A 22,648-nucleotide genomic window follows, 5' to 3' on the forward strand; every position below is an offset into this window, starting at 1 on the left:
GATGGGGGAAAAGAATACTGCCAGCAAGTGTTCCCACTTGAGTTGTAAAAGGCAACAAAAATGGGACTGAGATAGGACTAGGCATCCTTTTCCTCGTAACCCCAAAGGGGACATGACCAAAAAAGCACCTGAAATAAGGCAAATGATTAACTAATATTTAGTTTTCCTCTACCTTCCATGCAATGTCTCATCTTATAACAGTAAAAACTACCATGATCATACACACTCGCAGAAGCCCACATCTCTGATCCCAGGCTCACCTTTGCCCTTGGTATCCCAAAGAAAAGAGGGAGGGGTGGTGAATGAGAGTGGAGTATGTTGGGATGTAATGGATGGGAGTAGATTTTTGCTTTTTGACTTTGGCAACTTTCCTTGTAAGGGGGGGAAATCCTTTGGTATATGTATGTATCCCCAAAGACTTCTCTCCACTCCACCATGCATGTTCCAATGTCATCAGCAGTGCCACTCCTTCCCTCCCTTGCTCACTTCTCAATGCTTTCCTGACACCCATTCTTTTCAACTTGGTTTCATTCCACACTAACTTATCCATCTCACAGACCTCACACCAATCGCTTCCTTATTATTCTCATCCATACTACATTCTATCTATCTGTATACAAAGGGCTTCTTTCCTATTGTAAGGGAGGTAGCCATTCAAGGCATGTACCTACTCCTATCCACCACCCATCATTTCCCTCTCATCTTTGCTCCACATGGATGAAGGGTCATCCCTGTCTCCTGTCCACTGTCCTGGTCAGAAGCAATGCAGCAAGACACAGTACATCCACAGCAGGGCCACTACTTCACTTGCATGACAACCTTCCCTCATTCCCTAACACACAAAATAGAGATGATGGGAAGAAATCCCTTCAGGCTGCATCAAAATATCATCTATGCACAACCATTTTACTTTTCACTCATTCCCTGCTCAACATACAATTTCCTCTCGCTCAAAGTCCTTTTTATCCCATCCATCTATCGTCTTCAGTCATCCACTCCAGTTCATTCCATCCACCACTGCTTTTTGTTAATTTTTCTTCACTCGTTCATTTCAAGCAATGCCAATCATCTTTCATCAGCCTTGTCTGCCAGCTTCCTACAGTTTTACTACATTCACTTGCATTTAATGATCTATTTACAAGGGTTTTGGTTTGGGTCCTCCTAGACCCTCGTACACCTTGACTTTCATAGGAGGAAAATAGTGGTAAATCCCTAGTTCCTTTACTTCATCCTATTTAGTTGCCTTCTACAACATGCTTTAGAACACTGGCAGAATTGATGTAAGTGGAGTAGGAAACACAGGAGTCTTAGTCTGAGTTTATTCCTGACTAGTCAGGAATAAACTCAGACTAAGACTCCTGTGTTTCCTACTCCACTTACGTCAACCTGTCAGAATGTCTCAACTGGCAGAATTCTTTTCCCTCTACCACAAGGGAATCAGGAAGAGGTAGAGTTGTAGAAGTGGTAAAGGATGGGTACAAGGGAACAGCATGAATGAGAGACCACAGTCATACAAAAGTGTCATAATTCCTTTATGAGTTAAGATTTAAACTCGTAAACACAATGAATGATATGTGGCTTTGATCAGTAGGGGTACACCAGACAGTCCCTAAAGTGAAAATTATATAGTATGTTACTATGCAGTCAATACCCCCAGTACAGATGATTATTTCCCATTAGCCAATCAATTCCCTCTACTAGGGTGTTGTCTTCCTATTGAGAATGATAACAGGGTGCATAAAAACAGTAGAACACTGCACATAGAAACCTAAAAACCCATTCATTAATTTTAGTTTTCCCCCCACTCCATCTATTTCTATCTTCCAGCTTTCTCTTTGTCTTCTCTCATTCCTTCCATATACATAAATCATCCTAGTGTTTTGAGCAACCCTATCTGTTAGCTCTTTTTATCCTTTACTCTTTGCCTCACCTTATTTCTCACTTTTCATCTTTGTAACCTTCATCCTATTTCTAGCACTTCATGTCAAACACATTTAGGCCAGAAAAAAAAAAGAAGAAGAAGACTGGCTGTGAGTGTAGAATGATTTAGTATTATAGATTATTAAGGACCAGAAGATTGTAAAATGGGAGCCCCATGGAACTATCGTCAGCATTGTTCAGCCTGTTCATAAGTAACCTCCCTACTCCAGATCCAGAGTACAGTATCAAAGTTCTGACCTTTGTGAATGACTGAACCATCATACCCTAGCACAGCAACTACAGAACAGCTGCCAGAAACATAAATTTGAACTGTGGCTCAATCAAACCAGAATGGAAACTTAACCTCACAAACTATTAGCATTATTATTTACTCCAGACAGACATGCATATAAAATGTCAGCAATCAAATTAAATAACCAAATTCTATCACTAAACAAAAACCCAGAGATCATATGCCGCAGTTTTGATATACATGTCCTGCAGTTGTCAAGTGCTTCATTGTAAAAGCAAATAATAAATTGAACATTCTGAGATGAGTAGCAGATGTAGGATTTGACAAGCAGGAAGAACCCTTATCACAATTTACAAATAGTCCATACAAAGAAATGTGTAGAAGAGAAGAAGCAGGCATTCATAGATTGGCTGCAAATTAGGACGAGGGAATCGTATGAGAGGTACAAAGTAAGGAGTAGGGAAGTTAAGCATAAGATAAAGGAAGCAAAGAGGAGAGCAGATGTGAAATGGGGTAAGAGTATGACAGAAAATTTTGAAAGCAATAAAAAGATGTTTTGGAAGGAAATTAAAAGAAAGAGGAGGCAAATCAAGTAGAGAAGGAAAGGTAAAAGGTGCAGATGGAGAAATAATAATGGAAGAGAAGGCAGTGAGAGGAAGGTGGGCAGAGTGTTTTAGGGAGTTGCTAAATGTGAAGGAGGATAGGGAGGGAAAGGTAGTTGTAGTGGGAAGTGCTAAGAATATGAGTGATGAGTGAGGAAAATGGAGGAGAAATAGGGAAGGATGAAGTGAAAGCAGCTATTAAGATGATGAGAGCAGGTAAGGCACCTGGGTTGGATGGATGCCATGCTGAATGTCTGAAGAAAGGAGGTACAGTTATGGTGGACTGGCTGGTGAGGTTATTTAATGTTTGTTTAAGAGAGGGTAGATTGCTGGATGACTGGAGAAGTGCCTGTATAGTCCTGCTTTACAAGGGAAAGGGGGACAAGTGTGAGTGTAGTAGTTTTAGAGGGATCAGCTTGTTAAGTGTAGTTGGGAAGGCTTATGGGAGGGTCTTGATTGAGAGGATTAGGAAAGGAACAGAGGGAGTAATTGGTGAGAAACAGTGTGGTTTTAGGACAGGTAGGTGTTGTGTAGATCAGATTTTTGTGGTAAGACAGATATGTGAGAAAGCTATAGGAAAAGGTAAGGATGTATTTTGGGCTTTTATGGATCTGGAAAAGGCTTATGACAGAGTAGACAGGAAGGCACTGTAGGAGGTACTGCAGATATATGGGATAGGAGGAAAGCTGTTAAGGGGGTACGCGACACCTGGGGGGGTGAATTTGGTCAAGATATGGCATTTTTCAAAACTGTGTTCAAAATGTTCGTATACCACTTAGAAATAAATCCCAACAAATAATTTTCCAGCCGCGCACAATTTAAAGGTCATGTGTGAGGATTAAAGGAACAGATTTAAAGGCGCAACCCACACTAGAAGGAGGCGTGCCACTTAGGACCTTCAGGCGCAGCGAATAACGTTGACATTTGATTGAATTTACACTCGCCCAGTGTATCAACGGCCAATACGATTGTGGAGGGGAAGGGAGGAAGGTGGAGGGAGAATATTTCGCCAACTTTGTGCGAAACTAAGCGTTAGTTACCGGCTAACTCTGAAAAGGGAAGTACGCATGTCTCATGAGCTCTCATTGCAATCTATTACTTTAGTACAGTCATCATGGGTAGCAAAAAGAACAAAAGAACATCACAATGACAAAAAACAGCAGTTAAAGATGGCAAGCAGTCAAAGACGACTAAAGATCTCCTGTCCTCTCACTCCACCACCGCCCTCACCTGCACCTCTGTGACGGTGACAGAGGTAAAGGACAACATTAGACTAAACAATTCAAAGAGGAAGATTAAATCCAAAGAAGAAAGCAAGAGGAAAAAGATCAAGGCTATACAGGAAGAAGAAAGAAGAAGGGACATCATATGATGCTGGAGGGGGTGCCCTACCAACATAGATTGGCGAGGGGAATCTGATGAGGAAAGAGAAGGTGCCCACTACTGGAAAATAAACCTCTTTCCAATGATTTAGATACCCTGAAGACCCCCAGCAGAGAGGTTTCATATGAAGAAACTGCCAAAGGTGCAAAAAAGCAAATTATATGATGTTGTCGTCTGTGCGTCGTCACTACTGTGACATACTTATACTTTAGTTTTTCAGTATTTAAAGTACTTATAATTAAAATATGTTGATAATTTTTACTGTACTTATTATATAATAAGAATTAAGCCATGAAAAAATCAGTCAAATTGGTGAAACTATAAGCAAGTTACAGATATATTCATATTTCAAGTTGCCATATCTCCGTTCGATATTTTTCTACTTTTTTTTAATCATAAAAAATCTAATATACATTAGATTTAAATGAAACTTACAGGGAATATTACTTTTAGTAACTGCTAGGGCCAATCGTTCGAATATTTTGAATAGGATGAAAGAGTTCGGAGTAATAATGGAAACGAGCAAAAAAATTGTATTTTTCACGATTTTTGCCAGACATTAAAATTGAAATGCCTGTATGCAAAAGTATAAAGGAAATTGTTCAATTACTCAATGACCGGCCCTAGGTGTGCCTACTGACTAATCATAGCCAAAATATAAAACAAATTGGTCCACGTATTATGGTGCTGTGCACTTTTAAATGTCGCTACTGGTATACGTACATGTGTACATGTGTACATATGTACATGTGTACATACATCATTCTGCTTCACCTAAAATGTAAGCAATATGGATACCTATTTACCTGAGAAGTTTCAGCTCTTTACTCTAAATATTTTAGAAAATGACCTCCAGGTGTCGCGTACCCCCTTAAGAGCAGTCAAGAGTTTTTACAAGAGTAGGAGAGCTGGTGTTAGGATTAGAAATGGAGAGAGTGAATGGTTTGAGGTAAAAGTGGGACTTCATCAGGGATGTGTTATGTCGCCCTGGCTGTTCAATCTTTACATGGATGGGGTGTTGCAAGGGTAGTGGGTCAGGGGTTGGAGATGATTAAAGGAAATGGAGAAAAGTGGGAGGTGAGCCGGCTGTTTGCTGACGACACTGCACTTGTAGCAGGATCAGAGGAGGAATTGAGGAAGTTAGTGACAGAGTTTGAGAAGGTGTGTGAAAGAAGGAAGCTGAAGATAAATGTGGGTAAATGTAAGGTAATGAGATGTACAAGGGGAGAGAGTGACAGCAGGCTGGAAGTGAGCATTAACCACTTCTATACGGTGCCGCATACGTAGGTGGCATGAGGAGCAAGTGGATATGCGGGGCTGCCATATCGGCGTCTTGATTATATTTATTGTAGTTGCCCCTACATAATGACATACTCTCTAAACTGTCTTCATCACATTTTCTGTGGTTATCAAAATTCATGGGTGAAAGAGAGAATGATCAATATAAGCGGTGACTATATTTTATGATGCAAGTATTATTACGACACATCGTACGTCTGGCAGATAATGCTGCCCACAAGATTTTGGCCCGGAGTGAAGAGGTTAAGGGTGAAAGACTGAAGGAAGTGGATAGTTTTAGATACTTGGGTGCAAATGTGGCAGGAAAGGGAGGAGTGGGGGTGGAGGTAGAATGTAGATTGAGAGAAGTGAGCAAATGCCTTGGTGGATTGAAAAGTGTAATGAAAAATAGACATCTGGGAATGGATGCTAAGAGTAGGTTATATGAAGGAGTGATTGTGCCAACAGCATTGTACGGGGCAGAAACATGGAACATGAGAAAGGAAGACAGAAAGAGTTTGAATGTGTTTGAGATGAGATGTCTGTGAAGTATGATAGGGGTTACTAGGCTGGGTAGAGTGAGAAATGAGGAGGTGAGGAGATCAGGGGTGGAAAGGGAGTTGGGAGATAGGATTGATGAAAGAGTATTAGGATGGTTTGGACACATGGAAAGAATGAATGAAGAAAGATTAGTAAAAGAAGTGTGGAAGGCAGAGGTGGAAGGAGTGAATATGAGGGGGCGTCCTAGGATGAGATGGATGGATGGGGTGAAAGGGGCATTACAAAGGAGAGGAATGTCTGTGGAGGAAGGATGGGAGAGGACAGAAGATAGGGGTGAATGGAGAGGGGTTGTGTATAGATGATGCTGTGATGCATGAGGGGGAGTGGGTGGGGGATGGGGGGTGAGGAAGTATGTATGAGAAAAATTTGACGCAGCCCAAAGGGATTTCTCCCCATCCTCTCCTTTTCTGCATGAGGGGACGGAGAGGGGGGGTCGCCGAATTTATGAAAAGGTCTTACTGTGGATGTGCTGTGTCTTGCAACACTGCTTCTGACCCAGGGCAGTGGACAGGATGCAGGGATGACCTGTCATCCGGGAGGTGCCAAGATGGGAGGGAGGGTGGAGGGGAGTGGAATATATAGGAAATGGAATGGGAGGGAGTGGTTTCTATGCCTTTTTCTTTTTGGCTACTCCCTGTGTAGGGGGAAAAAGCCTTTGGTATATGTATGCCATACATATACTAAAAATGTTCTTGCCCCTTATGTGGGGAGTGGACCAGCCAAAAATCCACACCCACACAGCTCTTTGTGGATAAAGTGTCATCCCTATCCCAAGTCCACTGCTTAGGTCAGAAGCAATGCAGCAAGACACAGCACCTTCACAATGGAGCCCAACAGTTGAAGCTAGTTTACTTCCACAGCTTCATTGCATAGTGAATCTCCCCCATCTTGAGAAATTACAGAGCAGACAAGAAAAAAGCCCTTTGTACCACATCAGTTTAACCACTCTTCACTCACACTAATCTCTTGCCCTCTCCTTTGGCCATTTTCACCCCGTCCATTCCAATCTTAATCCTCCATGTTCACTCAATCCCCTCTGCCCTTTGTACACTTTGTGCCAGTCTTTCCTCCGTTATTTCCATGCCCAGACCATCCCAGTATTTATCTATTTTATTTTTGTTTGTTTATATACTTACTATGTTTTACTTATTTTATCTTTATTTCTCATTACACTTTAGCCCACCCCATCTGTGGGTATTGGTTGCATGTTATTGTGGGGTTAAAAACAGCGAAGTAGTATACAGCTTATACTTTAGGGTCTATATGGGGTGCCGCTATGGACCAGAGCCACACATCATTTTGTCTGTGGTAGAGGAAATCTCTACTCATAGAGAAATGATACTTTATTATACTGTGACTGTCCCTCCGTTATGCTGTCCCCCCCCACTCTTAATACTGTCCTGTACCACTTTTCTGAATATTATTTTGCTCATTTTGTTGAACCCTATGGTGGGGAGAAAAGAATATTGCCACAAAGTATTTCCACTTGAGTCGTATAAGGTGACAAAAACAGGACGGGGATAGGACTAAGCATCCTTCTCCCTGTAGCCCCCAAAGGGGATTTCCTTAAAAAAATAATAATAATAATTCATACATATACCAAGGCTTTTTCCCCCTTACAAGGGAGGTAGCTAAAAAGGAAAAGGCATAAAATCATTCCCACCCATTCCATCCCTGAATACACTCCACACCCCTCCACCCTCCCTCTTATCTTAGCACCTCCTGGATGATGGGTCATCCCTGCACCTTGTCCAGTGCCCTGGGTCAGAAGCAGTATCACCAGACACAGCACACCCACAGCAAGGCCACTTCATTAAATCGGCAACCCCCCCTCTCCGTCCCATACATATACCAAGGCTTTTTACCCCTTACAAGGGAGGTAGCCAAAAAGGGAAAGGCATAAAATCATTTCCACCCATTCCATCCCTGAATACACTCCACACCCCTCCACCCTCCCTCTTATCTGAGCACCTCCTGGATGACGGGTCATCCCTGCACCTTGTCCACTGCCCTGGGTCAGAAGCAGTGTCGCAAGACACAGCACATCCACAGCAAGGCCACTTCATTAAATCGGCGACCCCCCCTCTCCATCCCCCCATTGCATAAAAGGAGAGGACGGGGAGAAATCCCTTCGGACTGCGTCAAATTTTTCTCACACATACTACCTCACCCCCATCCCCCCGCCCATTCCACCTCATGCAATCACAACATCATCCATATACAACCATTCTCCATTCACCCCTGTCTTCTGTCCTCTCCCGTCCTTCCTCAACAGACATTCCCCTCTACTCCAAACCCCCTTTCACCCCATCCATCCACCTCATCCTAGGACGTCCCCTCATGTTCACTCCCTCCACATCTGCCTTCCATACCTCTTTTATTAGTCTTTCTTCACTCATTCTTTCCATGTGTCCAAACCATCCTAATATTCTTTCATCAACCCTATCTCCCAGCTCCTTTTCCACCCCTGTTCTCCTCCTTGCTGTGGATGTACTGTGTCTTGCGACACTGCTTCTGACCCAGGGCGGTGGGCAGGGTGCAGGGATGACCCGTCATCCAGGAGGTGCTCAGATGAGAGGAAGGGTGGGAGGGATGTGGAGTGTATTTAGGGATGAAATGGGTGGGAGTGTTTTTATGCCTTTCCCTTTTTGGCTACCTCCCTTGGAAGGGGGAAAAAGCCTTGGTATATGTATGTATGTATGTTCTCCTCACCTCATTTCTCACTCTATCCAGCCTAGTAACCCCCATCATACTTCTCAGACACCTCATCTCAAACACATTCAAACTCCTTCTCTCTTCCTCTCTCATGTTCCATGTTTCTGCTCCATACAGTGCTGTTGGCACAATCACTCCTTCATACAGTCTCCTCTTAGCATCCATTCCCAAATGTCTATTCCTCATTACACTCTTTAATCCACCAAGGCATTTACTCGCTTCTCTCAATCTACATTCTACCTCCACCTTCACTCCACCTTTTCCTCTCCATCCCCCCATGCATAAAAGGAGAAGACGGGGAGAAATTCCTTCGGGCTGCGTCAAATTTTGCTCACACATACTACCTCACTCCCCATCCCCCCGCCCATTCCACCTAATAGAAATAAATAAATAAATAATAAAAAAAAAGAATAAAGGCATAAGAGGGTCTGGGAGTTTTCCAACCAGTACCCTAAGGTTTGGGTCTTTTAATGTGCATGAATGTGGTACAGATAAGAGAAAGGTGGATGTGTTGGCATTAAGTGAAACCAAGTTGAAAGGGAGGAGCAAGTTTGAGTTTGGGAGGATCTGAGGAGTGAAGAGAGGATGAGGGAGAGAAAGGGCAGCTGTACTAATGAGTGAAGATATAAGTAAACATATGGAGTATAAGGAGGTTTCCTCAAGGTTAATGTAGATGAAGGTGAAACTGGAAAGGGAAATGTGGGTTTTTGTAAGTGCATATGAGTATGGTAGTGAGAAGAATGTAGAAGGGAGATTTTTTTTTAATATATTTAAATGCATAGAGAAATTAGGAAGAAATGTCATTGTAGTGATATTGGTAGACCCTTAACCACTTCAGTACGGGACTTAAATCTCGCGGGCAGCAGCCAATGCCAGCCGTATGACGTAACATAATAATATTCGCATCATAAAATATAGTCACCGCTTATATCGATCGTTCTCTCTTTCACCCGCGAATTTTGAAAACCACAGAGAATGGGATTCAGGGCGCATTTGGGAGAATGTAAAAACACAGGGGCGACTACAATGAATATAATCAAGACGCCGATATGGCAGCGTCGCGAATCCACTTGCTCCTCATGACGCCTACGTGTGCGGCACCGTATGGAAGGGGTTAATGTTAGGGTAGGAAATGAACCAATGGATGGAGTGGTTGGTAAGTATGGAGTTCCAGGAAAAAATCATAAAGGAGAGTTGATGATGAAGATGTGTCTAGAGAGTGGATGATAGCAAATGCAGTGCTTAGTAAGAAAGTCAAGCATAAGTACACATGGGAGAGGGAGGTGGATGGAAGGGTGGTAGAGCATTAATGGACGTATATAGTGGTAACCAGGAAAATTGTAGGAATAGTTATGGCTGTACATGTTCTTAGGGGAGAGAGTGGGGGGTAATATCTGATTTTTTGTGGTAGGTAAATTGAGAGTGGAAGATAGATGAAAGAATAGGAAAAGGACAGAAGGTAGGTGCTTAAAGTGAACTGCTTAAATGAGAAAGAAAAGGAGGAGTACAAGAAGCTTAGGAGTGGGAAGGAGTGAAAGATAGAGTAGAACTAGGAGTGGAGGAGGAATTGGGGACAGAGTGGGCAGAGTATTTTACAGAGTTGCTAACTCTGAAGGAGGATGGGGAGGGAAAGGTAGTTGCATTGGGAGATGCTAAGAAAATGACCATGATGAGTGAGGAAAATGGAGGAGAAATAAGGGAAGATGAAGTGAATGCAGTTGATGAGATGATGAGAGCAGGTGAGGCACCTGGGTTAGATGGGTGTCATGCAGAATGTCTGGGGGATGATGAGTCCTCCTTATACGGTGATTCTTTATCCAGTAAATTCAAAGTTATGGTATTTGGAAATTACTACCCTCAGTTCTATTTACGGTAAGAAAAATTCACAAATTTGGTATCTGCTTGTGTTTTGGAGGTAAAATTAGATATTTTGAAGAGGAAAGAGCAGAGAGAAGGTACGTCTGCCATAAGTCGAAACTTGGGTTCAGTATACAGTAATTTCAATTTGCGGTAAGGTTTTCAGGAACGCATATGTCCCATATAACGAGGACTCGCTGTTTCTTTTCATGTACTCTTGTTTTTCCATTGTCCCATTTCAATAAATCATTCTTATCTAAGATTTCCATTCCCTTCTTTGTTCCAGAGTTGGTAATTCTAATTTGGTCAGTCTTTGTATGTCGATTTGGAAAGAGTTGGTGCCAGTTTTGTTGTTGCTCTTTGTATTCTTTCTAATTTTTTTATATTCTTTTTGGTACTGGGTGTCCATAGTGTTGCTACATTCTCAAGTTTTGGTCTTACTAGTGTAGTTAAATTTTTTTCTTATCATTTCCTCGTCCAAATAGGCAAATGCCACTTTTATTAACCTCAATAAATTGTATGTTTCTCCGACTATTCTATTAATATGCTTATCCGGTGTCAAGTCTTTGTGTGTGTATGTATGTATATATATATATATATATTTATATGTGTGTGTGTGTATTTACCTAGTTGTATTATATGGGAAGGGAGCTATGCTTGTGATGACCCGTCTTTGTATCTCTCATCAACAAGTTTTTTTTTTTTTTTTTTTTTTTTTTTTTTCCCTTAAAATCTTGAATTTTGCACACATTGTTCCTTTATCTAATTTGTTCCAAGTATCTATCACTCTGTGTGGGAAGCTGTTTGTTTTTAGATCTTTTCTGTAATTATCTTTTTAGTTTCTTTTTGTGTCCTCTTATTTTTCCAGTATCCCATTTCAATAAGTCATTCTTATCTAAGATTTCCATTCTTTTCATTATTCTATAGATAGTAAGTCTCCTCTTTCCATTTTTTGTTCCAGAGTTGGTAATTCTAATTTGGACAGTCATTGCTCATATGTCATTTCGGAAAGAGTAGGTGCTAGTTTTGTTGTTGCTCTTTGTATTGTTTCTAATTTCTTTATATTCTTTTTGGTACTGGGTGTCCATAGTGTTGCTGCATTCTCAAGTTTTGGTCTTATTAGTGTAGTTAGAATTTTTTTTATCATTTCCTCATCCAAATCAGCAAATATCACTTTTATTGACCTCAATAATTTGTAGGTTTCTCCGACTATTTTATTAATATGCTTATCTGGTGTCATGTCCTTGCTGATTATCACTCCAAGATCATTCTCCAAGTTTACTTTTTGACCTCTTCACCAATTTTGTAATCTTTCGATATTCTGTTTTTACTTTTTCCAAACTCCATTATACTACATTTCTTGATATTGAATTTTACTTCCCACTTTTGAGTCCATTTCCAGATCTTGTAATTCTTGTTGTAATGAGTTGCAGTCTTCCTCCATTTTTACTTTCTTTAGTATTTTTGCATCATCTGCAAAGAAATTCATGTAACACTCTACTCCTTTATCCATGTCATTTATGTATATGGCAAACATGGTCGGGGCCAGTACTGATCCCTGCAAGACACCACTTATCACTTCTTCCCAGTTTGAGAATTTGTCTCTAATTACTACTCTTATTTTCCTCCCAGTCAGGAAGTCTTTCATCCATTCCAATAATTTTCCTCTGATGCCACCTATTGACTCTATCTTCCTTATTAGTTTTTTGTGTGGTACCTTATCAAATGCCTTTTGTAGGTCCAGAAAGACACAGTCTGCCCACCTATCTCTCTCTTGTATTATGTCTATTAATCTTGAGTTGAAGCAGATCAAGTTTGTTGTACATGATCTTCCTTGTCTGAATCCAAATTGATTTGGATTCAGTATATTTTTCTCTTGCAAATGCTTAACCCATCTATTTTTGATGATTTTCTCACAAATTTTTGCTACTGTGCTTGTTAGGGAGACCGGTCTGTAATTTGATGGGTCTTCTTTGTTTCCTCCCTTATAAATTGGTACAGTGCCTTTTTCCAGTCCTGTGGCACTTTTCCTTCTCTAAGTGAGAATTTAATTATATTGTATATTTTGTCTGTTAATTCTTCCATGCATTCTTTCAGTATCCAATTTGCAATTCCGTCCGGACCATGGGATTTTCTGACATCAAGGGTTTTAATTTGGTCGCTGATTTCCTGTATTACGATTATTTCTTTCATTGAGGGGGATATCTCTCTCTATTTCCTAAGTTAGGTGAGTTTTCTATTGTGAATACTGACTTGAAATGGTTGTTCATGATCTCAGCCATTTCCAGTTCTTCTGTATATTCGTTATTCTAATTCTTGTTTGTTCTTCAGTTTGCCATTTACATACCTGTAAAATAGTTTGGGTTCTTCCATGCATTTTTCTATTTTTTTTTTTTTTTTTTTTTTTTTTTTTTTCTCCATAGTTTCTCTTTGCACACTTTGTGACTCCCTCCTTGAACCATCCCCATTCCTCCTCCACTCCTAGCTCTACTCTATCCTTCACTCCCTCCCACTCCTCTCTCAGCTTCTTGTACTCCTTTTCATTTAAAGAGTTCACTCTAAGCACCTCCATACATTTTGTCTTTTTCCTCTTTCTCCATCTATCCTCCACTTTCAACTTACCTTCCAAAAAATGATCTGATATTCCCCCCACTTTCACCCCTTAGTACATGTACATCCTTAACTCTTCCAATTATACTCCTATCTACCACTACATAGTCCACTAACACTCTATCTACCACCCTTCCATCCACCACCCTCTCCCATGTGTACTTATGCTTGACTTTCTTCCGAAACACTGTATTTGCTATCATCAACTCTCTTTCAAGACACATCTCCACCATCAACTCTCCAGTACGATTCTTTCCTGGAACTCCACATTTCCCAACCACTCCGTCAATTGGTTCATTTCCTACCCTAGCTTTAAGGTCTCCCAATACTACTACATTGACGTTTCTCCCTAATCCCTCTATGCACTCATTTAAATCTACCCAAAAAGCCTCCCTTTCTTCTAGTCTTCTCACTACCAGGCCTATATGCACTTACAAAAACCCACATCTCCTTTCCCAGTTTCACCTTCATCCATATTATCCTTGAGGAAACCTCCTTCCACTCCACTACACGTTTACCTCTCTCTTCACTTGCGCTGAATGGCCTACCGGCTCCGGCGCTTGGCCTTCGAGCCAAAAACTCCATAAATCAATCTCTCTTCACTTATATAGCCACCCCTTCTCTCCCACGCCCTCTCTTCACTCCTGATAACCTCCCAATTACACTCCCAAACTTACACTCGCCCTTCCCTCTCAACTTAGTTTCACTCAAAGTCAACACATCCATCTTTCTTCTCACATACATACTACCTATCTCTTCCCTTTTACTCTCATCTGTACCACATCCACACACATTAACCCCTTCCATACGGTGCCGCACACGTAGGCGTCATGAGGAGCAAGTGGATTCGCGACGCTGCCATATCGGCGTCTTGATTATATTTATTGTAGTCGCCCCTGTGTTTTTACATTCTTCCAAATGTGCCCTGAATCCCATTCTCTGTGGTTTTCAAAATTCGCGGGTGAAAGAGAGAACGATCGATATAAGCGGTGACTATATTTTATGATGCGAGTATTATTACGACATGTCGTACGGCTGGCATTGGCTGCTGCCCGCGAGATTTAAGTCCGAAGTGAAGTGGTTAAAAGACCCAAACCTTAGGGTGCTGGTTGGAAAACTCCTAGACCCTCTTATGCCTTTATTTTTTTTTTTAGGAATGTCCCCTGTGGGGCTACAGGGAGAAGGATGCCTGGTCCCAATTGCCGTCCCTTTTTTCTCGCCTCTTATGATCCAAGTGGAAATACTTGGTGGCAGTATTCTTTGCCCCCGCCACAGGGTAAGACAGGAGGAAATAGAAGGAAGGGTAGTGAATGGTGGGATGAGGAAACAAGGAAGGTTGTAGAAGAGAAGAAACGAGCTTTCACAGATTGGTTACAAAATAGGACGAGGGAATCATTTGAGAGATACAAAGAAAAGACAAGAGAATTAAAGCACAAGGCAAAGGAGGCAAAGAGGAGAGCAGATGTGAAATGGAGTAAGGGTATGACAGAAAATTTTGAAAGTAATTAAAAGATGTTTTGGAAAAAAATTAAGAGAGGAAGAGGAGGTGAATCAAGTAGAGAAGAAAAGGTAAAAGGTGCAGATGGAGAGATGATAATGGAAGGCAGTAAGGGGAAGATGGGCAGAATATTTTAGGGAGTTGCTAAATGTGAAGGAGGATAGGGAGGGAAAAATAGTTGCAGTTGGAAGTGCTAAGAAAATGACTGTGATGAGTGAGGATAGTGGAGGAGAAATAAGGAAGAATGTTCCACTTTACAAGGGAAAAGGGGACAATGTGAATGTAGTAGTTTCAGAGGGATTAGTTTGTTAAGTGTAATTAGGAAGGCTTATGGGAGGATCTTGATTGAGAGGATTAGGAGAGGAACAGAGGGAGTAATTGGTGAGGAACAGTGTGGATTTAGGACAAGTAGAGGTTGTGTAGATCAGATTTTTGTGGTAAGACAGATATGTGAGAAAGCTATAGGAAAGGGGAAGGATGTTTTTTGGGCTTTTATGGATCTGGAAAAGGCTTATGATAGGGTAGACAGAAAGGCACTGTGGGAGGTTATGCAGATTTATGGGATAGGAGGAAAGCTTTTGGGAGCTGTCAAGAGTTTTTATGAGAGTAGTAGAGCTTGTGTTAGGATTAGAAATGGAGAGAGTGAGTGGTTTGAAGTAAAGGTGGGACTTCGTCAAGGATGCATTATGTCGCCCTGGCTGTTCAACTTATACATGGATGGGGTGGTGCGAGAGGTGAATGCTAGGGTAGTGGGTCAGGGATTGGAGATGGTTAAAGAAAATGGAGAAAAGTGGGAGGTGAGCCAGCTGATGTTTGCGGACAACACTGCGCTTGTGGCAGGGTCAGAGGAGGGATTGAGGAAGCTGGTGGCAGAGTTTGGGAGAGTATGTGATAGAAGAAAGCTAAAGATAAATGTGGGTAAAAGTAAGGTGATGAGATGTACAAGGGGTGAAAGTGGCAGTAGACTGGAAGTGAACATTAAGGGAGAGCGACTGGAGGAAGTGGATAGTTTTAGATACTTGGGTGCAAGTGTAGCAGGAAAAGGTGGAGTGAAGGTGGAGGTAGAATGTAGATTGAGAGAAGCGAGTAAATGCCTTGGTGGATTAAAGAGTGTAATGAGGAATAGACATTTGGGAATGGATGCGAAGAGGAGACTGTATGAAGGAGTGATTGTGCCAACAGCACTGTATGGGGCAGAAACGTGGAACATAAGAGAAGAAGAGAGAAGGAGTTTGAATGTGTTTGAGATGAGGTGTCTGAGAAGTATGGTGGGGGTTACTAGGCTGGATAGAGTGAGAAATGAGGAGGTGAGGAGGAGAACAGGGGTGAAAAAGGATTTGGGAGATAGGGTTGATGAAAGAATATTAGGATGGTTTGGACACATGGAAAGAATGAGTGAAGAAAGACTAGTAAAAGAGGTATGGAAGGCAGATATGGAGGGAGTGAACATGAGGGGACGTCCTAGGATGAGGTGGATGGATGGGGTGAAGGGGCCTTTGGGGAAGAGGGGAATGTCTGTTGAGGAAGGAAGGGAGAGGACGGAAGACAGAGGTGAGTGGAGAATGGTTGTATATGGATGATGTTGTGATTGCATGAGGAGGAATGGGCGGGGTAGTATGTGTGAGTAAATTTTGACGCAGCCCGAAGGGATTTCTCCCCGTCCTCTCCTTATATGCAAGGGGGGACTGAGAGGGGGGGTCGCCGATTAAATGAAGCGGCCTTGCTGTGGATGTACTGTGTCTTGCGACACTGCTTCTGACCCAGGGCGGTGGGCAGGGTGTAGGGATGACCCGTCATCCAGGAGGTGCTCAGATGAGAGGGAGGGTGGGAGGGGTGTGGAGTGTATTTAGGGATGAAATGGGTGGGAGTGTTTTTATGCCTTTCCCTTTTTGGCTACCTCCCTTGGAAGGGGGAAAAAGCCTTGGTATATGTATGTATGTATGTATGGATCTGGAAAAGGCTTATGACAGAGAAGACAGGAAGGCACTGTGGGAGGTTTAGCAGATATACAGGATAGGAGGAAAGCTTCTAGGAGCTGTTAAGAATTTTTACGAGAGTAGTAGAGCATGTGTCAGGATTAGAAATGAAGAGAGTGAGTGGTTTGAGGTAAAGGTGGGTCTTCGTCAAGGATGTGTTATGTCGCCCTGGCTGTTCAACTTATACATGGATGGGGTGGTGCAAGAGGTAAATGCAAGGGTGGTGGGTCAGGGATTGGAGATGGTTAAAGAAAATGGAGAAAAGTGGGAGGTGAGCCAGCTGTTGTTTGCGGATGACACTGCACTTGTGGCAAGATCAGAGGAGGGATTGAGGAAGTTGGTGATAGAGTTTGGGAGAGTGTGTGAAAGAAGAGAGTTGAAGATATATGTGGGTAAAAGTAAAGTGATGAGATGTACAAGGAGTGAAAGTGGCAGCAGACTGGAAGTGAGCATTAACCCCTTCCATACGGTGACGCCTACGTAGGCGTCATGAGGAGCAAGTAGGTACGCGAGGATGCCGACATCGGCATCTTGATTATATTTATTGTAGTCGTACCTGCGTGACCCCCATACTCTGTAAACTGGCTTCATCATATTTTCTAAGGTTATCAAAATTCACGGGTGAAGAGAACGAGTAACAGAGCAATTACTTTTTTTTATAATGCGAGTAGTATGATGCAACATCGCACGTCTGGCAGTTAATGCTGCCAGACGTGCGATGTGGCCCGTATTGAAGGGGTTAAGGGAGAGTGACTAGAGGAAGTTGATAGTTTTAGATACTTGGGTGCAAATGTGGAGTAGAGGTAGAATGTAGATTGAGAGAAGTGAGGAAATGCCTTGGTGGATTTAAAAGTGTAATGAGGAATAGACATTTGGGAATGGATGCTAAGAGGAGGAGACTGTATGAAGGAGTGATTGTGCCAACAGCACTGTATGGGGCAGAAACATGGAACATAAGAAAGGAAGAGAGGAGTTTGAATGTGTTTGAGATGACGTGTCTTGAGAAGCATGATGGGGGTTACTAGGCTGGATAGAGTGAGAAATGAGGAGGTGAGGAGGAGAACAGGGGTGGAAAGGGAGTTGGGATATAGGGTTGATGAAAGTGTATTAGGATGGTTTGGACACATGGAAAGAATGAATGAAGAAAGAATAGTAAAAGAGGTATGGAAGGTAGATGTGGAGGGAGTGAACATGAGGGGACATCCTAGGATGAGATGGATGGATGGGGTGAAGGGGGCTTTGGGGAAGAGGGGAATGTCTGTTGAGGAAGGACAGGAGAGGACAGAAGACAGGGGTGAATGGAGAATGGTTGTATATGGATGATGATGTGATGCTTGAGGTGGAATGGGTGGGGGGATTGGGAGTGAGGTAGTATGTGTGAGCAAAATTTGACGCAGCCCGAAGGGATTTCTCCCTGTCTTCTCATTTTCTGCATGGGGGGATGGAGAGAGGGGGGTCGCCAACTTAATGAAGCGGTCTTGCTGTGGATGTGCTGTGCCTTGTGACACTGCCTCTGACCCAGGGCAGTGGACAGGGTGCAGGGATGACCCGTCATCCAGGAGGTGCTAAGATAAGAGGTAGGGTGGAGTGGAGTGAATTTAGGGATGGTATGGGTGGGAATGATTTTATGCCTTTTTCTTTTTGGCTACCTCCCTTGTAAGGGGGAAAAAGCCTTGGTGTATGTATAGTTTCTCTTTTCATCTGTGTTTGTGTGTGTATGTATATGTATGTGTGTGTGTATATATATATATACACACACACATATATATACCATAGGCTTTTTTCCCCCTTATAAGGGAGGTAGCCAAAAAAACAAAGACATAAAAACCACTCCCACCCATTCCATCCCTATCATACTCCACTCCTTTCCACCCTCTTCCCTCCCTCTTCCCTCCCTCTTCCCTCCCTCTTCCCTCCCTCTTCCCTCCCTCTTATATTGACACCTCCTGGATGATGGATCACCCCTGCTTCTCGCCCACTGCCCTGGGTCAGAAGCAGTGTCACAAGACACAGTACATCCACAGCAAGGCTACCTCATCAAATCAGCAACCCCCCTCTCCATCCCCACATGTAGAAAAGGAGAAGACAGGGAGAAATCCCTTCAGGCTGGATGAAATTATTTCTCACACATATTCCCTCATTCCCCACCCATTTCACCTCATGCATCATAGCATCATCCATATACAACCATTCTCCATTCACTCCAATCTTCTGTCCTCTCCTGTCCTTCCTCAACAGACATTCCCCTCTTTCCCAGTGCCCATTTTACCCCATCCATCCCTCTCATCCTAGGTCACCCCCTCATATTCACTCCTTCCACTTCTGCCTTCCACAGCTCTTTTACTAATTTTTCTTCACTTGTTCTTTTCATGTGTCCAAACCATCCCAATACTCTTTCATCAACGCTGTCTCCCAACTCACTGAAATTACTACACTCACACCTGTCCCCTTTTTGCTTTAAGTGGAACCATACAGGCACTCCAGTCCTCCAGCACTCTACCCTCTCTTAAACAAACATTAAATAACCTCACCAGCCAGTCCACCATACTGTACCTCCTTTTTATATATATTTATATATATATATATATATATATATATATACATATACATATATATATTATATATATATATATATATATATATATATATATATATATTATATATATATATATATATGCAGAAAAAACCACTGGGAAATAAGAAGCTTAGTCCGAATGTTTTCGTCTATTTAAGACATTATCAAGGAATACACAGTTACAGAGACAAAGGTGGATATATATACATAAAGTAAAAGACAAGCTAGGAACATGGGAAGTACACACAAGATGCTTCACAATCAGGTAGAGCCGATGTTTACATATACGGACGTTTGGTCCATGACGTTACGTCACCCCCGCTTAGTAGCACTTGGAGAAGTTCTTACAATTTTATCAATAACAAAATCATCAAGTTTAAATAATCTTAAACTTAAATTGATATTATGGTCAAAGGTTTGTTTAATATGACTGGATTCGATGATGTTTCTTTCTAATAAGGATCTACAAGAAATTATTACATTCGAATTATCCCAGTCAATAGGATGATTACTCGTTCTTACAATTGATAAAATTGTAAGAACTTCTCCAAGTGCTACTAAGCGGGGGTGACGTAACGTCATGGACCAAACGTCCGTATATGTAAACATCGGCTCTACCTGATTGTGAAGCATCTTGTGTGTACTTCCCATGTTCCTAGCTTGTCTTTTACTTTATGTATATATATCCACCTTTGTCTCTGTAACTGTGTATTCCTTGATAATGTCTTAAATAGACGAAAACGTTCGGACTAAGCTTCTTATTTCCCAGTGGTTTTTTCTGCATATTATTTTCACGTGTGCCTTGTGAATTACTGCAAAATATATATATATATATAGACACTTTGCATGACATCCATCCAACCTAGGTACCTTACCTGCTCTTATCATCTTAACAACTGCTTTCACTTCATCTTTCCTTACTTCTCCATTTTCCTCACTCATCACAGTCATTTTCTTAGCACTTCCTATTCCCACTGCAACTACCTGTCCCTCCCTCTCCCTCACACTCAGCAACTCCCTAAAATATTCTGCCCATCTTCCTCTTACTGCCTTTTCTTCCTTTTTGATCTCTCCATCTGCACCTTTTACCTTTTCTTCTCTACTTTATTTGCTTCCTCTTCCTCTCGTAATTTCTTTCCAAAACATCTTTTTATTACTTTCAAAGTTTTGTCATACTCTTATACTCTTACCCCATTTCACATCTGCTCTCCACTTTGCCTTCATTATCTTGTACTTTACTTGTCCTCTCGCTCTCTTTCTTTACTTCTTGTATGATTCCCCTGTCCTATTTTGTAACCAATTTGTGAAAGCTTGCTTCTTCTCTTCTACAATCTTCTTTGCTTCCTCATCCCACCACTCACTACCCTTCCTTCTATTTCTTCCCCTCCTTGAAACATCCACATTCTTCCTTCACTCCTCTCTGTGCTTCTTGTACTCATCCTTTTCTTTCTCATTTAAGCAGTTCACTCTAAGCACCTCCATACCTTTTGTCCTTTCCCTCTTTCTCCATCTGTCCTCCACTCTCAACTTACCTTCCACCAAAAAATGATCTGATATTCCCCCACTGTCTCCCCTTAGAACATGTACATCCTTAACTCATCCTACTATACCCCTATTTACCACTATATAGTTCATTAATGCTCTTTCTACCACCCTTCCATCCACCACCCTCTACCATGTGTATTTATGCTTGACTTTCTTCCTAAACACTATTTGCTATCTTCAACTCTTTCAAGACACATCACCATCAACTCTCCATTATATATATGTTTATTATTATAATAATAATGATACCAGGAGTTCCCACACCACCCAAATTTTTCACGCCCCTTCATGTTTTTGATGGATATCTGTGCCTGCCTGTTTCACACTTATCCTCTATTCAGCTCCCATTCACATCCACATGTATGGGTTCTGCTCTGATTGAAAAGTAGTTTATGCATATTTATCTCACAGAAACAATACATTCCACCTTACGCCTTAGCAGCTGGACCTGGCTATTCGCACTGTCACACCTTACTTTCAACTCTTCTTTATCCATCATAATTCACATAGTACCATAGAAGTTTTTCCCACCATCTGTCCCTACCACCCCCCCCTTTGAAAATTGAAATCCATATGTGGCTCGTTCAATTTTCCTTCCACTTCAGATTGGTGTCTTTTTGCTGGGTGACATGTGATGTCTGCATTTCCAGCAAGAAATAAGTGGGGAATGCCCCACTGCCAGCATTCAACATGTCTCATTCTCAGATCCACACAACAGAACTTAGGGAGTTCATCCTACTGGAACTACCTCCTCCTTTCTCTCCTTCCTCCTAAAAGAAATTTTCTCTCCATCCTCTCCTTTCCTGCATGAGGGGACAGGGAGGGGGTGTCACCAAATTTATGAAGCGGCCTTGCTGTGGATGTGCTGTGTCTTGCGACACTGCTTTTGACCCAGGGCAGTGGACAGGATGCAGGGATGACCCGTCATCCAGGAAGTGCCAAGATAGGAGGGAGGGTGGAGGGGAGTGGAATTTATGGGAAATGAAATGGGTGGGAGTGATTTCTATGCCTTTTTCTTTTTGGCTACCCCCCCCCATGTAAGGGGGAAAAAGCCTTTGGTATATGTATGTATGTAGAAGAACCAACACAAGTACCCCAATCTACTCGCCATATTTTCATATAATAGACAAACTTCCTTTCCAAATTTTAAACCCCTTAAGGGTGAGGTTTGCCCAACCTGCTCAAAACTCACCAACCCACTCCCACAGAGTGGGAAGTGAGAAACCCCAGGTGGGTTAAGCTGCTGTTTTTTTAGACCAATGTTTAGGTCACCTCCCTGCTGGCCAGGGCTGGGAACCAGTGCAAGAAGCATGCAACAGGTTCTAGGAATCAAACTCGCAACCACTGCTCATGAGTTCAACATGGTATCTACTGAGCTATCATGCAGTCTGACCTGCAGTAAATCCTATTTCAAGGTCTTGCCAAAGAAGAGAGAGGAAAGAGGTTGAAGCAGGGTTTGAGTGCAGGCTCAAGGAAAACCAACTGTTGCTTTGCCACCTCCACATGGTGCCCCAGGGTGGACTCCCTTGCAAGAGTCGATGGCGAGAGTGAGACAGTGGATGAGACAGTACAACCAGTCAGTCAAAATCTTCTCCTAAAAACAATAATTCCATTCTTCCAACTAACATCCAGATGTTCTCCTGCCATGGTACATGGTGGTGGGGGGCAAGTGGTGGTGGTCCTGCATGCAAGATGTTGCCCATTTTTAGAACCTGTCAACCCCCACACTTCCACCAAGAGTTGCAGCTCTGAGGGCCTGACACTTGTCTCCAGATTGAACCCAAGATCTCTTTCTATCAACTTTAGCCCTGTGACACTTTTTCACACATGGAGAACTGACAACCTGCAACTGCTCTCCTGTCTGTGCAACTTTTG

The 22,648-nt window shown here is 42.2% G+C and overlaps 1 protein-coding gene across 8 annotated transcripts in view; it reads left to right on the top strand.

Annotated features, from left to right (window-relative positions):
- Positions 1-22,648, top strand: part of LOC143026594 (uncharacterized) — a 130,124-nt gene that overhangs the window by 78,297 nt on the left and 29,179 nt on the right. The gene's annotated exons all lie outside the window — the stretch shown is intronic.

This window comes from Oratosquilla oratoria, chromosome 6, assembly GCF_046742065.1.
Source record: "Oratosquilla oratoria isolate Oo_2021 chromosome 6, ASM4674206v1, whole genome shotgun sequence".
NCBI classification, from domain to species: domain Eukaryota; kingdom Metazoa; phylum Arthropoda; class Malacostraca; order Stomatopoda; family Squillidae; genus Oratosquilla; species Oratosquilla oratoria.